Genomic DNA, 15239 nt, shown 5'->3' with positions numbered 1-15239 from the left:
AAGGATACCGGGGGGCCACCCGAGAGAAAAAGTAAGGATTACCAGGGGGGGCACCTGAGACAAAAACGTAAGGATTTGCCTTGTTCCTGCACTTTAAAGAGTGGTCAGAAGAAACGTGAACCCAGAGCCCACATAATAGAGGACGATAGACTACGGTGACGATTAAAGACGAAACAAATGGGTTTGTTTAAACCCCATGTCGGGGTATTCATTTGAAGGCAGGTATATGTGTGTCCAGCTGGTATTTGTCTAGTCTGTCAAGTGTCTGTTATAAATGTCCTGTTGTATGTCAAATGTAAGGAATTTTGTCTTCTTGTTGGTCGAAATCTAGTAAAAAGTTGAATGCGGTTCTACAGTTGAGAAGTAATTGCACATAGATTGATGATCTTGAGTAAATTGGTGGTAAAATAATGTGCGGGATTGGACTGGATTGGAGCTTGCTGCATCTGATGCACGCTCATAGTAATGGGAATTTTTGGACTCACATAAGGATATCAATAGAAACAGAGTTAAGCCCGGAAAACATTGCTCCAATTGGAGAAGTGGGTTAAAGGTACCGCCCACAAGATGTTATGCCGCGGCCTCTAATTAAGCCGTAATCTAAAGCCATTTTACCATGCATGGCAACTTACTTGCATGCCGCATATACAAACAAAAAGTTAGAAAAACGCTATGCTGTTCTCGAATTGAAAAAATATAAGAGCAAGGAAAGGAGGAAGAGCCTCCAGCAGCTTGCTTGAAATATGCACTGAGGGGGGTGAGACACCGGCAACAACGCCTGCCCCGCCTGAAACAGGAGCCGAGGGAAGTAAGCCTAGGGGACTTTGCCCATTATAGAGAGCTAAAAGCAACCATAGCTTATAGTAACCCCGCTTATGAACCACCTTCATTCAGTAGTAGCAAAAAGCAAGAGAAGGTTAAGAACAAGAATCTCACATCCCTAGCCAAGGGACAAGGGGAGACACGATGATGCGTTAATGAAGGGGGGGATCAAGCACAGACAAGGGCATCTCTCAACAAGGGAGAGATGGAAGAAAGAGGAAAGAAAGTTAAGACAGAACTGATGAGATAGCATTTACAAAGGACGAATGGATGGGAGGACAATTCTCATTGAAACTCGATGGGATAGGAAGTGATGATTGGAGGCCTAAGGAGGAGTTAGATGAGGCACAGATAAGACGGAAGAGAAGGAGTTAAGGCACGGAAGGATAATAAGGAAAGTTAGGCTAAGGCGAGAACAGCTTTATCGCAAAGAGCAAGGAAAGCAGCTCGATCGCAAACCAGAGGGCAGCCTATGAACGTGACAGACAGAAATAGCAAAGGTTAGAGGAAAGAAGGGATGAGGAAATTCAAGGGAAAAAGGAATATAGAGATAAGAAGAAAGGGAGAAGATAGAGTCAGAGAAGAGGCGAGGAAGCGCAAAAGGATTGGTCACAGAAATAAATAAACAAATAAATAAATAAATCAGGAAACACTGAAAATGAGCTGTCATCTTGAGTAATAAATGTATAAAAGGATAAGGGATACACTCAGAAGCATGAAAGAAAAAAAAGGCAAAAAATGGAAAACAAACAGCACTTATGAGGGTTCCTGGCAAACAGAAAAAAGAATATGGTTGAATTAAACAAAGGAAACTCGCACAAACCATGTTAAAGTAAATATGGTGAAGGAATCAAAACAACTTGTGAATGTCAGTAACAATGTTGATTTATTTTACAGACAAGCTATGGATCTCTTGCGTGGAAACACAAGAAATCGTCTGCATGGCCTTAAATTAGGAAAAAAAGAGGAAAAGCTAAGTACTAGTTCAAGCCAGCAATTGATCAACACTGAAGGTAAGAGGATTCAGGTGAGTAACAGGAAAAGGTAGCAAGAGACGCAAGGTCTTCACAAGCTAGCTGTTTTTCCCAAGATAGGTATAATTAGGTGCGGAAAGAGTAGAGAAATAGATAAACAGCATGGCCATACCGGACAACCACAGAAAACCTAAGTAAAATTGAAGGTGAGTAATTATTTTTACGTTCGTAATGTCAAAAGGAGTGTTATGATAGAGGTATGCAAGCATTAGAGTAGGCAAACATTAATGGGAACAATAAAGGTGGCGGCACATAGTTAGAATTGGTGCCATAGTCTTAGAAGACAGGGGTAAGCCAGATCAAGTTGTTTTATCTCCCTAGGATGATCACAAAGCACAAGCTTAGACCATGGTCCAACTAACGAAAAAAAGACTAGGAAGAATGGCTGCTAAGCTGAGGAAGTATGTGCAGCTAACCAGGAAGAATGGCTGCTAAGATGATGAAGAATTTACTGCTAACCTGGAAGAATACAGCTAAACTGAGCAAAGAACTCAGCCAAAACTAAGTATCCATGCGGGGTGGTTTGGGAATTAGTTGTTTATGTGCACCAACGAATCGGGGAGAATGACCCAGAGAGTATTTTTTGATAGCAAAAAGGGAGGGAGGGGATTAAAATCAGGAAGAAAACCTGACCCCTTGCAAATGCCCGAATGACTTTCGCCTTTATTTTGACTTTCTACAGACGACGGGGATCCCCAAGGACGTTTCTGTCATCTACTACGGACGTGCCTAGAAGACCAGGAAAGAGGACGACATCTTTCTTTAATTGTTTAGTCTCCTTAGGGTTGCATGTGGCACCCGGAAGGGTAAATGCGTCCCATGATGAACACGATGTATTAAGTGGTATTGAAAACAAAAATCATTGTCTAGGCCAGCTGACACAGTGCTAGGGGTATTTTAGTTATGGTGTAAAAATGACCCACAAAGTGGAATGTTTAAAAGGTATTGTTGTGTAGATTGTCTAGGATGCAGGGGTGTCAAATAAGAAAGAATGTCTCAATTTTAGGGAATAAGTAATAATAGCCAATGCGAAAAGAGGTTTTAAGGAAATGGGTTGGTAGGAAATGTGTTAGATAAGTAGAGACCCGGTTATTTTACAAAAGAAACTCATTCCGTTTTATATTACAGGTATACGTCGAGGGACCTGTATGCCTTGGAAAATTGAGGTTGAACCGCATAAGGAGAGAGGAAGGCCGTAGAGGATCCCAGCGAAAGCCAGACGCTGAATTATGTCTGCAAAAGAGGCTCCCCCAACCCTGCATCCCCATGCTGAACCGTCCCCTCTTGTGAACCTATCGAACAATGAACCCAGTTGAAAGAGAAACACTCTGGGAAAAAGTGAACTTCATGTGAAAAGGAAAAACCATGGACTTCTGGTCTAAGCTTCAAAAGAACCTGGGAGACCGACTGTGAAAACAGCACAATGGAAAGGAAAAGGCGACAGGACACAGACGGTCCACTAACGCCAAACTCATGACAACTACAACGGAAGATACAGAAAAGGAAAGAGTGCGGACAAGAGGAAAGGACGAAGTGAAGTGATATTCATGGGCAGGAGAAGATGCTCAAGGAGAGATTGTACTTTGTTGGGGTGGGAGTTGCAGACAAGGTGTGACATACGTCTAGACAATGGGCTAATGGGTTACCTCAAAGCTTCACCAAACCTCTTGAGTCTCACAATGGCTGTGAATAGTCCAAGGCATACAGTTAGATTAAAGGCACACAGTTACAGGAAGTAGGGCTTACATGGACAGAGATGAGACACATGTTTGTTTTTAGTATGACAATATGTTAGTTTATGCCACATTATAAGATCGTGTTAAGAAATGTATAGATAAATGTTAAGGTGAATGGAAATAGAATATGGTTTAAAGATGTTGGTTTACAAACAACTGAACTTTAAATACGGGGGAGTGTAATGGAGGTCCCACCCTATATATATACATATTGAATCAACAGCTGAATGAAGTAGAGACCCCCCCACTTAAACCCAACCAGAGAAATTCAAAGGGACTTATGTGGCGTGCAACTATGCGAAAATGGGTTTTTTATAATGTTGCAATATACTAGTATTCAAAGGCATTGTGTTTATAATGTCGAAAATGGCACTACCATGATATAATATAGTGGTAAAGCACAGAATGGACAATGAGATATTCTATACACGGGCAGAAAATCATTCAGGCTAAAAATTCCTATAATGAAAGTGCATGTAACCAAAATGTGGCTTGAACAAGAAGAACTGAGGAGCTCAAAGTGTGTAATGATGAGATCATTTTAAAAGTTGAGATGTTCAGGGACATCATGCCTTCAGAAACTTGATTAAGGGGCAGAAACCAGACAGGCCTGGTCGAAACTCTTATCTGAAAAGTCCAGCTGCACCAATTATAAGTTGAACCGAGCACCGAAGCAGAGTTAGGAATGCATGTTAGAGCGTATTTCATTTTTGAAGGTTTTAGTCCAATTAAAAATTATTGCCCAATAAGCTAATGTAACGATGTAGTTGCTTAACACTGTGCAGAGAGAGGTGGGGGCATTTTGCTCCCTCCCATTTTGCTATAAATGTGTCTGTGTAATGCTGGGAAGTGTGTTCTCTTTCGAGGCAGGGAACTTGTCCATAGCAGATAGTGCTGCGCTATGTCATCAGGGAAATGGAATACATCTTTATGAACTTAACAGTCTCTGTGCTGATCCATTTGAGTGGTCCTTATTGAATTGTGTTGGAGTATGTGAATCCTGCACCCCAACCTCCTCGGGGTGCAGCTACTTTGTCTTAAGGTATTTGAGGGCAAGCTCTGATCCCATGGGCCCATCAGAGGTCACTAGGTCCTTGTTTACACTTGTGTTTAGTGCTCGCCCCATATATGCGCCATGGAAAGACAAGCACTGCCGTTTTTCCACATTATTTCCATGCAGTTTTTGTTTGAAGGGGATTTCTGCAAGGGCCTTATATGTACCCCACAAAGGAAATAGAATGGGGTAATACAATGCAGCAAATCATTGCAGTTGCAACTCACTGGAACATAAAAATAGATGATGTTGCCTGAGAAACTATGCCTGGCTCATGCTATGTTAACAAGCTTGATAAATGCTGCATCTAAAAATCATGAATGCCTCAGTGCTGAGTGAACTTTAGAGGGCACTCAAGATTGCACGTTTCTAGGTTCCTTGCCCATGTAGCAGTGAATGAGGTATCTCAAACAAGTCTTCCTGTTGGAAGGTGGCTCCCTATGCATTATTGTGGTTGTAAATAGCAGGAGAAGGAGACAGAGCAGCATAGCAGTATCACAATTGCTAATGGTATCCCCTACTGTCCTGTGCATGGTGTTGCACCATATGGCACTGCAAAGATGTAATAGCCAACTTGGGCCCATCCTTTTCGTGGTCCACATTTTTTCTTACAGAGGGCCATGAATAGGATACTCTCATTCTTTGCTCTGTATTATGAAGAACATTCACACTTTCACTTTGCTCGGTGGACTTGGAAAACATGTCCTTCTATGCTACTCAGGCTGCAAAGTAGCTGGTGGTGGAGTTGGTTTTGTGTGTGCTGTTATTTACCACTTTCAGACCTGCAAGGTTCTATTTAAACACTCTTGAATAAGAGAGGAAGAGTAGCTTTGACTTCCCCTCCTGTCTTTGTAACAGAGACGTTTTCCTCCTTCTATGCATCTGAATCACTGGTTTACAAAATCATATGTTGAGATCCTGGACTTAAATGGGCCACCTTCATCTTACTTTTCATCATCATAATTCCTAGACTCATCACCAGTGGATTAAGGGCCGTAGGTGGTTGAGAGGCAACCAGGAACATCCCATATCCCTCATCCCTACTGTGTGGTATTTCCTCCAACTTGTAAGCACATCTGCAAGTCCTCTCCCCCTTCTGCCCCAGAGGCAGTAGACTGCACATCTGCATCCCCCTTTTCCTGCAATACCTGAGCATTTAGTGATTTATCTTGCTCACCAGAGTGATGCATGACTGAAGGGGCTGCCACTGAATGGACAATTCATGACTTTGCTTTCCACTGAACACTTTTGGCATTCTTGATGCATGCAGTAAGCACCATGGCTTAGGCAAAACACTTCAAGCTGCATGCCTTCCTCTTCCCTTTGCACTTTACATGCTCCAGACAAGTAGGCTTTTGAAATGGCCACTTCTCCATAGCCACAGCATGATGGTTTCTTTATTGTGCACTAAAATACAGTCACTGCATATAATCTCCTGGAACATTAGGTTACAGCCTTTCATTGCGCTCTTCCGCCTCCAAACAATGTTAACATTCATTTCTTCACAAGCAACATTTCTTTTGTCAAAAATGATGCCTCACTGAGTTACAGCCACTAAATATAATCTCCAGCCTCCAGAGAATAGTATGATGTTGTGTATGCAAACAGTTTTGTCTCTGAGTTTTCCCATTTTTCCGATTTCCGAATAAAGTAAAATTAAGAGAAAATCTGTACTCTAAAGTGCAAATTATTAAACCCAAAGGGCCTCATTACGAGTTGGGCGGTGCGATAAAAATGCAGCAGCAATAGCGTTGCCACCGCATTACCGCACCGCCCAATCATGAATTGGAGGGAAATTTGGAGGATTGCAATCAGGTTACTAGAAGGTCTATGGAAGAGCATGACAATAGATGGTCAGATGCAATCAGGAAATTGAGCAGAGCAGGTCTGACTCTGGTGAAAGGTTAATGTGTTACTACTGACTTTTGAAATTGTATTCTCTCCCCTCTTGCTTCTCCACTCTTTTGACTGCTAACTCTCTGTTCTCTCCTCCTTTCCCTTCTACCTTTTCCTATCTCCTCCCCTTACTTTCTTCTATGCACTTACTCTATCAGAATTGTCCCTGGACCTAGTATGATAGCAACCTCGTCTGTCTCCTCCTTCCTCCCCTTACTGTTTTTTTCCTCCCCAAGCCCCCTCCAGCACTATCTGAAATGTCGTCAGGCCTATTATGACAGTCGCTTGTTTTGTTCCTCCCCTACCTTTCTGCACCTCTCTCCCTCACCTCTTGTTATTTTTCCAGCTCTACCAGAAATGTCGTCAGGCCTAGTACAGTAGTCGCCTGTCTATTTCCATTTCCTTCCCACTCTCCCCCTCCCTTCCTTATCTATGTCTTAGCTCTTGCACTATCTGAAATGTTGTCAGGCCGAGTATGATAGTTAATTTCGCATCCTTACTGTTCATGGCCTGTAAGAATGTCATTGTTTTTTCCCTTGTTCCCTCCCTTGCCTTGAAGCGCTTTGAAACACATTGTGTATAGGCGCTACATAAATAAACTATCATATCATATCATATCAATGCCATTTCAGGGTTAAGGAAATTGATTATTTGGGCCACAGGTTGAGTGCCTGGGGTTTTTCTCCCAAGGAAAGTTTGGTTTCTGCCATTGCAGGTTTGGTGCCACCCAAAAACAAACACAAAGTCACATCTTTTTGGGGCTTTTTGGGGCTTAGTGGAATACTATGCTAAGTTTGTCAGGAATTCTTCCGACCACTGTAAACCATAAGGGCTCTGTGTAAAAATTATGCGGTTTTCAACTGGTCATCTGATTGTGACAAAGAATTTGAGGACATTATGTATTTATTCATTTATTTTTATTTATTGAGCATTTGTTAGGTGCCTATACAACCGCGAGTTTCCAGGTGCCACAAGAAAAAGTGGGGCATGAATAAGGGGAGTAAATAACAGTGGCAAAACAGTCAATATACAATTGTGGTCCGACTAGGCCTCCTGACATCCGGATGTGCAAGTGCACTGAAGAGAAGTGCAGGAGATTGCGAAGTGAGGCTGGGAGGGAGCAAGGTATGGACAAGCGCCTGTGTTAAGGGCATGATATTGAATGCTCCTACATTGAGGAATTTTGATACGCAATGTGACACTCATATCATGACAGGTGCAAGCAGTTTGGGCCTTTTGGCTGTATTAATGCAGAGGAAGCATGGGGTAGAGAAAGTCATTGTTTTTGCCTCTCGAGTACTCAAAGGTGCGATACTCTGTCATAGAGAAAGAGGCATTGTGTGTCATGCGGGCAGTAACAGAATTCAAGGCATTTTTGTGGGGCAGAGTGCTTAGGTTTCATATTGACCATAAGCCCCATGTCATTACATGTACCTCGAAAGGGCTTAATGGAGTATCTCGCCGGACAGTAACATGGGTCACAGCACTCTGTTGTAATGTCTGTCTTGTGCTGGAGTGGAATGCGTACCGACCACAAACCCTTAGTACATGTCAAGACGACGAAAGCGTTGTCTCATGCATCCTCAAGGATCATGAGATGGATGGCAGACATGGCCGAGTATAATTTCAAAGTGGAGTATGTACCGGGTGTGAGGAACGCAGTGGCGGATTGTCTGTCTCGGTTTCCAAGCCCAAGTGGCATCGAGGAGGACCATGGAGAGGTGGGGGACGATTGCACCTTGGTTGCCAATCTGGCGCCTGCAGTGATGGAATGTGAGTGGAGTACGGAGTGTGCGGTGGATCCCGAGTTGATTGGAGTGAGGGCGGCCCTCACTAGTGGTGTTCTTGATGCAGCTGTGTCCAAGTCTTACGGTCATGTTTGGAAAGAGTTGTCTGTTGGCCCATGGGGTATGGCGAGAGGTATGAGGCTAATTCCCCCTTGTTCCCTTAGGGGCAAGCTTGTTGGTTTGGTACACGAAGGGCATCTGGGCAGATCCATGACCAAAAGGAGGCTGAGGGAAGATTATTGGTGGCCCCGCATGGATGCTGACGTGGAGGCAGTAGTGAAGGATTGTGCAGCTTGTTCCGCAAGTGATAAAAGTAAAATTCTTTCCCCGCAGCCTGTTTGTCCGGTGGAGGTGCCCGGTGAAGTATGGTCCAAGGTGGCGCTTGACATTATGGGGCCCATGGACTCATTGGGAGGAGATCTGAAGTTTGCTGTGGTCTTGGTGGACTATACGTCGAGGTGGGTCGAGGCCACTGTTATGTCAACTGTTACAGCTGAGAAAATTGTAGATTTCCTCTCTGCGGTGTTCGACAAGGAAGGTGTGCCTGCTGGATTAGTGACTGACAATGGGTCTCAGTTCGTGTCAGGACACATGCAAAAATTCTTGGATGGGCTTGGTGTGCGTCACCACAAGGCTGCATTGTACAACCCACAGGCCAACGGTCTTGTCGAGCGGGGCTATTCAACTGGCTCTTGCCAACGGTCTTCCCTGGGTGAGGGTTTTGTCGGAGTCGCTCAAAGCTTACAGGCTAACCCCTTTGGTTTTCACTGGCCACTCTCCTTTCGAGTTGATGCGAGGGAGGAAACTTGGATCAAAGTTGAGAGTACCTGTGCTAGATGGTGGTGTCCACTCGCATGCGAGAAGTTTTGAATCGTGTACGGGCTGGACAACAGCGTTTGCTGAATGAGCAATTGGCCCGTAGGAAACCCTTGCCTGTTAAGGTTGGTGATTGGGTGCAGGTCAAGAATCCCAGGTTTGTAGCTAAGGGATTGAGCAAGTTTATGCAACCCCGTGTGATCACCAAATGTGGTCGTGGGTATGTTAAACTCGATGACGGGTCCAGGTGGAGTCTCAGGCGGGTGGTGGTTGATAAGGACAAGTTTGTCCCTGCTGGTGGTGAATTGGGGATGTATGGTGGTGACATGAATGATGCCGTGATCATGGATGCTCTGCGGGGGGAGAAGCCTTCCATGTTGAATTCCCCACTTGACCCCACTGCCAACGACGTGGTTGTTGACTGTAGTGAAGGGGTTACCGGCTCTGGGGGTGACGATGGTTGGATTGCCGTCTCTGGGGCGGCTGAGCAGGTCGGGGGGTTTGTCCTTCCTGTCAGGGAGAGGACGGTTCCCTCTAAGTACAAGGACTTTGTCCTGGGAGCCATAGTTCAATAGGTCTCTTTTTTAGATTTGTCCAGGGGGCCATGGTTCAATGGCCTTTGTTCTATCCTTTCCCTTCCTCGTGCAGGGTGTGTGTGTGTGTGTGTGTGTGTGTGTGTGTGTGGTGTGCATGTGTGGGTTTGCATGTGTGTATGTGTGGGCGCCCGTGTGGAATCTAGATGAAATTCTTCCTTTTATGTGTTTCTGGGGAAAGGGGGGAGAAGTGTTGTAATGTCTGTCTTGTGCTGGAGTGGAATTCTACCTTGTAGAATTCCACTCCTTCTCTGAGCCATGTTTACATTCCTTGAGAGTGCCGGATTCGAAAACGGTTGAGAGGTGTTGAAGTGTTGTGTAGGCTGGACCCTGCTGGGCTCAGGCTGGTTACCACTTACCTCCCGTGTATGCCCCTTTACTACACACTCCATTGGCACAGGTATGTGGTGGAGTATGTCCCGGAAAGGGAGGGCTTTGAGTAGTGGTGTGGCAGAACTAACTGAAGATGAAGAAGATGAGGTTGGGGAAAATAAGGTTTTTACCCTTTGAAGTGGTGCTGTCTTGGAACAAGATCAGATAGATGCTGAGAAATTGGATAAAGTACTGGATTAGGTGAACATTATTGTGCAAAACAATTGGGAGAATTGGTCCGTTGTAGATGGTCTCGTTGTGTATCATAGGATGAGAGATTAATTGAGTGTGGAGGGCAACCATGTACTGAGGTCAGGGCGTATGATACCACCACAAGGAGTGAGAGGCTCGATGTTGCAATTAGGGCATGAAGGACATCTAGGCATGACAATGACTAAGGGGCATCTTAGGGTGGACTTCTGGGGCCAGGGCCGGATGAAGTAGTTGAAGAGGTAGCAGGAAAATGTACTGAATGTTGTGAGGCAGACAAAGCAGTGAAGGTTTGTGTACAACCTTTGGAGCCATTGGAGTTGCCAGAAATGCCTTGGGAGTTTGTGGCTATGGATACTGTGGTTCCCATTGTAGGTAGGGGAGGTGTGCACAAATATGTAATTGTATTGGATGATCTGTATTCAAATTGGGTAGAAGTGAGAATAGTGCAAGAGGCAGACTCTCGGGCTGTAGTCATGTTTCTAGATCACAGAAGGTTTTCGTAGGAAGTTACTCATGGACAATGGAGTACAATTTGCATCCAGAATCAGCAGTGTTTGTCTGGCGTTGAGGTACTGCATCATAGGATGGCAATCTTCCATCCCGAAACAAACGGGACAGTGGGGCCTTTTAACCACATGCTTATGCAGGGTGTTCGCATGGTGGTGAGCGAAGGCAGAGACTGGGAAGAGTATGTGAAAAAAGGGTGTTTGCTAACAGGTTTGCTGCACATGCTACCTCAGGCCTGATGCCGTTTGAGGTGTTGAGGCAGAAGAAGGCATGTACGCCTGTGTGCACTGGCGTAACAGGGGCCCCCCGCAGCCCCTGCTGTGCAGGGGGCCCCGCGACCGCATGCCCTGGGAGTGGGGCCCACTTGGAGTAAAAAAAGAAAAAATCTTTTTCAAATTTTCTTTTTACTCTGCATTTATAAAGATATTATTTCTGTAACAGAAATAATTTCTTTATGAAGGCAGAGTGAATACGAAAAGAAACTTTCTTTTTGAAGTCCGGGGGCTACCCCCACCCCATGACATAAAGACCCTAGGCTGGAGGCCTCATGACTCCAAAAATAAATAGTTTATTTTTGAAGTCACTCTGCCTTCATAAATAAATTATTTCCATTATGGTTCAGTCCTTAACGGAAATAATTTCTTTATGAAGTCAGAGTGACTTCAAAAAGAAACAATTTATTTTTGAAGTATTATGGCTCCCCTAAACCCCATTACTTGTGCGTGTGTGCGTGTACGGTGAAAGGATGCACACTTATATGTATGAGTGGCTGCCTGGGTGTGCCCATATGGTGAAAGGGTGCACACCTAAATGTATAGGTGACTGTCTGTGTGAGTGTATGGTGAAAGGATCCACACAAATGTATAGGTGGCTGGGTGTGCATGTATGGTGAAAGGATGCACACTTAAATGTATGGGTGAGTACCTGGGTGTGTGTGCCTATATGGTGAAAGGTTGCACACTTAAATGTTCGGTGGCTGCCTAGGTGTGCCTGTGTGGTGAAAGAGTGCACACTTAAATGTATGGATGGCTGGGTGTGCGTGTGTATATTTGGTGAATGGTGTGTGTGCTTGTGTTCAGGGCCGTAACAAAACCTACAATTCAGGGGGGCTAACCCTTCAAATGTTGGGAGAGGCGCTTACTTCACGTGTGGGGGAGGAGCAAACTTATTTGTGTGGGGACATCTAACGTCTTTACGCATTTTAATGAGACTATGCTAGTGCAGCTTCAATGTTACACACAGTTAACTCTCCTTTAAGTCTGAAAGCACCCACTTATGGACTCCTGTTCCCTCTCTACCCTTCCAATCACTCCCCTGGCATGCAAGTACTAAACCCACATCACAATTTCAATTGCTTAAATAATTTGGCATTTGAATGCAGCTACTAACAGTGAAATGGTGTACATTAGTAATTGCTGGGCTGGGCCCATGTTAACAGCGAAGCCCAGGTGCCGTTTAACATCTGTGTCCTTTTCTGTCCAGCAACTGCTCTGTAGGTCAGCCAGGTCAAGTCAACATAGCCCACATTTTCAGCATTTTCAGGAGGGGAGTGCTGAAGACCAGTCAGCTTAATGGTGTTGCACCACTTCTTGTGTTTAATGCCTTGATTACTTATTGGTAATCTTCATTACCCCTAGCCCTATTCTTCCTCATCCCAGTACTTGTGTATGAGGCAGTACTGTGTATGATCCACTATGCTTCATACACAAGTATTGGGATAAGGTATAGATATATGAAGGTAATGCTTGATTTAGCTACCTGTAATCTTCATTACTCCTAGTCCCACTCTTCCTCATCCAAGTACTTACATATGAGGCAAGGAGCCTCATACGTAAGCACTGAGACAAGGAAGAGGGATGTGGAGGTAATTATGGGCCAATGAGCGGATTATGGAGGTTGGGGTAGGGCATGGGAGGGAGCGGGAATGTATGGTGGGGTGGGTGGGATTGTGCAATAAATCATAATGGTTGGTCATGTCCATGCTAAGCAGACATGATATGTGGTATTAGTGCCTGGAAGGCATTTTGGTGCAGCCAGTCTAGTCATTTTTAACTGGGCATTCCTGATAAAGCAGTCCTGCTAGGTGTAAGTACCTGGCTAGACTGGCATTTGGGTTCTGCCAGTCTAGCATTTTTTGTTCTTACTGTGACACTGTATATCTTTCTGGACATCTCTGAGAAAATGATATGATATGATAAGTCATAAATAACACGCCTGTACACAAGTGTTTTTTCATTTGATGGCAGCTATTTGGTAAAACTATATTCTAGGACACTTGCCCAGTATCCTATCATTCATAATTACTGGTGGCTAAGACATTGATGAAATAGTGACACAATAAAATAAGCATAGAGGATGCACTTTTTTACATTTGTGTTCATTTTAAAAATGCACAGATCACCTTACCCACAAATGTGACCTGGACATTTTCAGGGGGCTGTGTGGCAGTGCAAATGATGTGCTGGCCAGGCCAATTGCATACAATGGTGTCAGGTGCGGGCTCCCGACACTAATGTATGGCACGGGCAAAGCACCCACAAAGGTTCTGGGAGCACATTAAAAGGGTCAGCCATTGTGAAATGTATAAAAAATGATATCCCTGTTTGAGGGATAAAAAGTCAAGTGGGACAGTAGTGAGTGACTTATGGTTCTACTGTTCCATTTAGAAGGAAATGCATGGCAGTGTCAGCAATGATGATATCATGCATTGCGCATTCCCTGGCGCCGATCTCTACTAGGCACAGGGGACTGTGACTATTTTCATCGTGCTCCAAAGAGCATTCTGAATGTGTCCATCTCTGATGCGTACATTCCGAGGTCCTTCGAGACTAGGACGTAATGTTTTTTGGTGCAAATGATGGGATGTGTAAATGCATCCCATCACTTGCACCAGAAAACATTTTGAGGATCTGCCACTTCCTTTCCTAAAATCCGCATTGATTTAAAAAAATCTGTTTAATCCAATGCATGACAGAGTGACCTATGGATCAAACTGGGCCAGGCCGATTGGATCTGAATGTGACATTTTGTCACTCAGCTCAATTTCACTTGCACGCTAGCTCTGTAGAGGCTTGAATAGCTGTAGCCAACTGAGGGGGTAATTCATAGAATTCAGCGCACAAGTGGCGCACGCGGCTGGCGCACAGTGTGCGCGTGCGAATCCCTGCGCCAGCCGCGTGCGCTAAAATCCATTTCCGCGCACAGCGTATTCATGGATTCCAGCTACCAAAACTAGCCCTGGTGCACAGTGGCGCAGCGACCCTGCAGCAGCGCCAGTTAGGCCCCCTCTCGCGCAGGGAAAAGCCATTAAAATCCCCAATCTAGCGCAAAGGGCTGCGCTAAGCCTGTACCAGCACGGCAAGCGGGCTACGTGTATCACTGGGGTGCGTGGGAAGTACCTCACGTCATTTCAGCTGAGTACGTGTATTTCAGGGGTGCGCTGGAAGTCCCACACGCGATTCCATCAGGGTACGTGTACATCAGGGGTGCGCGGGAAGTTTCACACGTGAATTCAGCAGGGTATGTGTATATCAGGGGTGCGCGGGAAGTTCCACACGCGAATGTCCTGGCTACGTGTATTTCGGGGTGCGTGGGAAGTTTCACACGCGATATCAGCAGGGTACGTGTATTCCAGGGGTGCGCTGGAAGTTCCACACACGAATGTCTTGGCTAGGTGTATCTTGGGGTGCGCGGGAAGTTTCACACGCGATATCAGCAGGGTACATGTATATCAGGGGTGCGCGGGAAGTTCCACACGCGAATGTCCTGGCTACGTGTATTTCGGGGTGCGTGGGAAGTTTCACACGCGATATCAGCAGGGTACGTGTATTCCAGGGGTGCTCTGGAAGTTCCACATGCGAATGTCCTGGCTACGTGTATCTTGGGGTGCGCGGGAAGTTTCACACCTGAATTCAGCAGGGTACGTGTATATCAGGGGTGCGCGGGAGGTTCCACACGCGAATGTCCTGGCTACGTGTATTTCGGGGTGCGCGGGAAGTTTCACACGCGATATCAGCAGGGTACATGTATATCAGGGGTGTGCGGGAAGTTCCACACGCGAATGTCCTGGCTACGTGTATTTCGGGGTGCGCAGGAAGTTTCACACGCGATATCAGCAGGGTACGTGTAATCTGGGGGTGCACGGGGAGTATCACACGCAAAATCAGCAGGGTACGTGTATTACAGGGGTGCACGGGGAGCACCACACGTGAATCGCACGTGTGGGTCCCCCCAGGTGTTCCCTCTACACCCTCCACGGCCCCTGCAGATGGCCCACACCACAGGGGCCTACCCTGCACATGTCCTGCAGGCACCCCATCCACCATGGCCATGCCAACCAGCCAACCCACATGTCACCTTGCACTACTGCCCACCAACGCATGTCCCCCTGCACCCCCAGCCACCAGGGG

The 15239-nt window shown here is 45.6% G+C and overlaps 1 protein-coding gene and 1 long non-coding RNA gene across 2 annotated transcripts in view; one reads left to right on the top strand and one right to left on the bottom strand.

The window, feature by feature from the left end:
• LOC138528505 (uncharacterized) overlaps window positions 1-3073 on the top strand; it is a 107170-nt gene extending 104097 nt beyond the window's left edge. The window contains exon 3 of the long non-coding RNA XR_011284160.1: window positions 2985-3073. This is a non-coding gene — a long non-coding RNA (uncharacterized lncRNA). The remainder of the gene's footprint in view (window positions 1-2984) is intronic.
• Window positions 1-15239, bottom strand: part of SLCO2B1 (solute carrier organic anion transporter family member 2B1) — a 770532-nt gene that overhangs the window by 142086 nt on the left and 613207 nt on the right. The window lies entirely within an intron of this gene.

The sequence above is a fragment of the Ambystoma mexicanum genome, chromosome 7q (genome assembly GCF_040938575.1).
Source record: "Ambystoma mexicanum isolate Mex_15411 chromosome 7q, UKY_AmexF1_1, whole genome shotgun sequence".
NCBI classification, from domain to species: Eukaryota; Metazoa; Chordata; class Amphibia; order Caudata; family Ambystomatidae; genus Ambystoma; species Ambystoma mexicanum.
The sequence above is the reverse complement of the archived record's forward strand: the minus strand, read 5'-3'. Positions and strand labels throughout refer to the sequence as shown.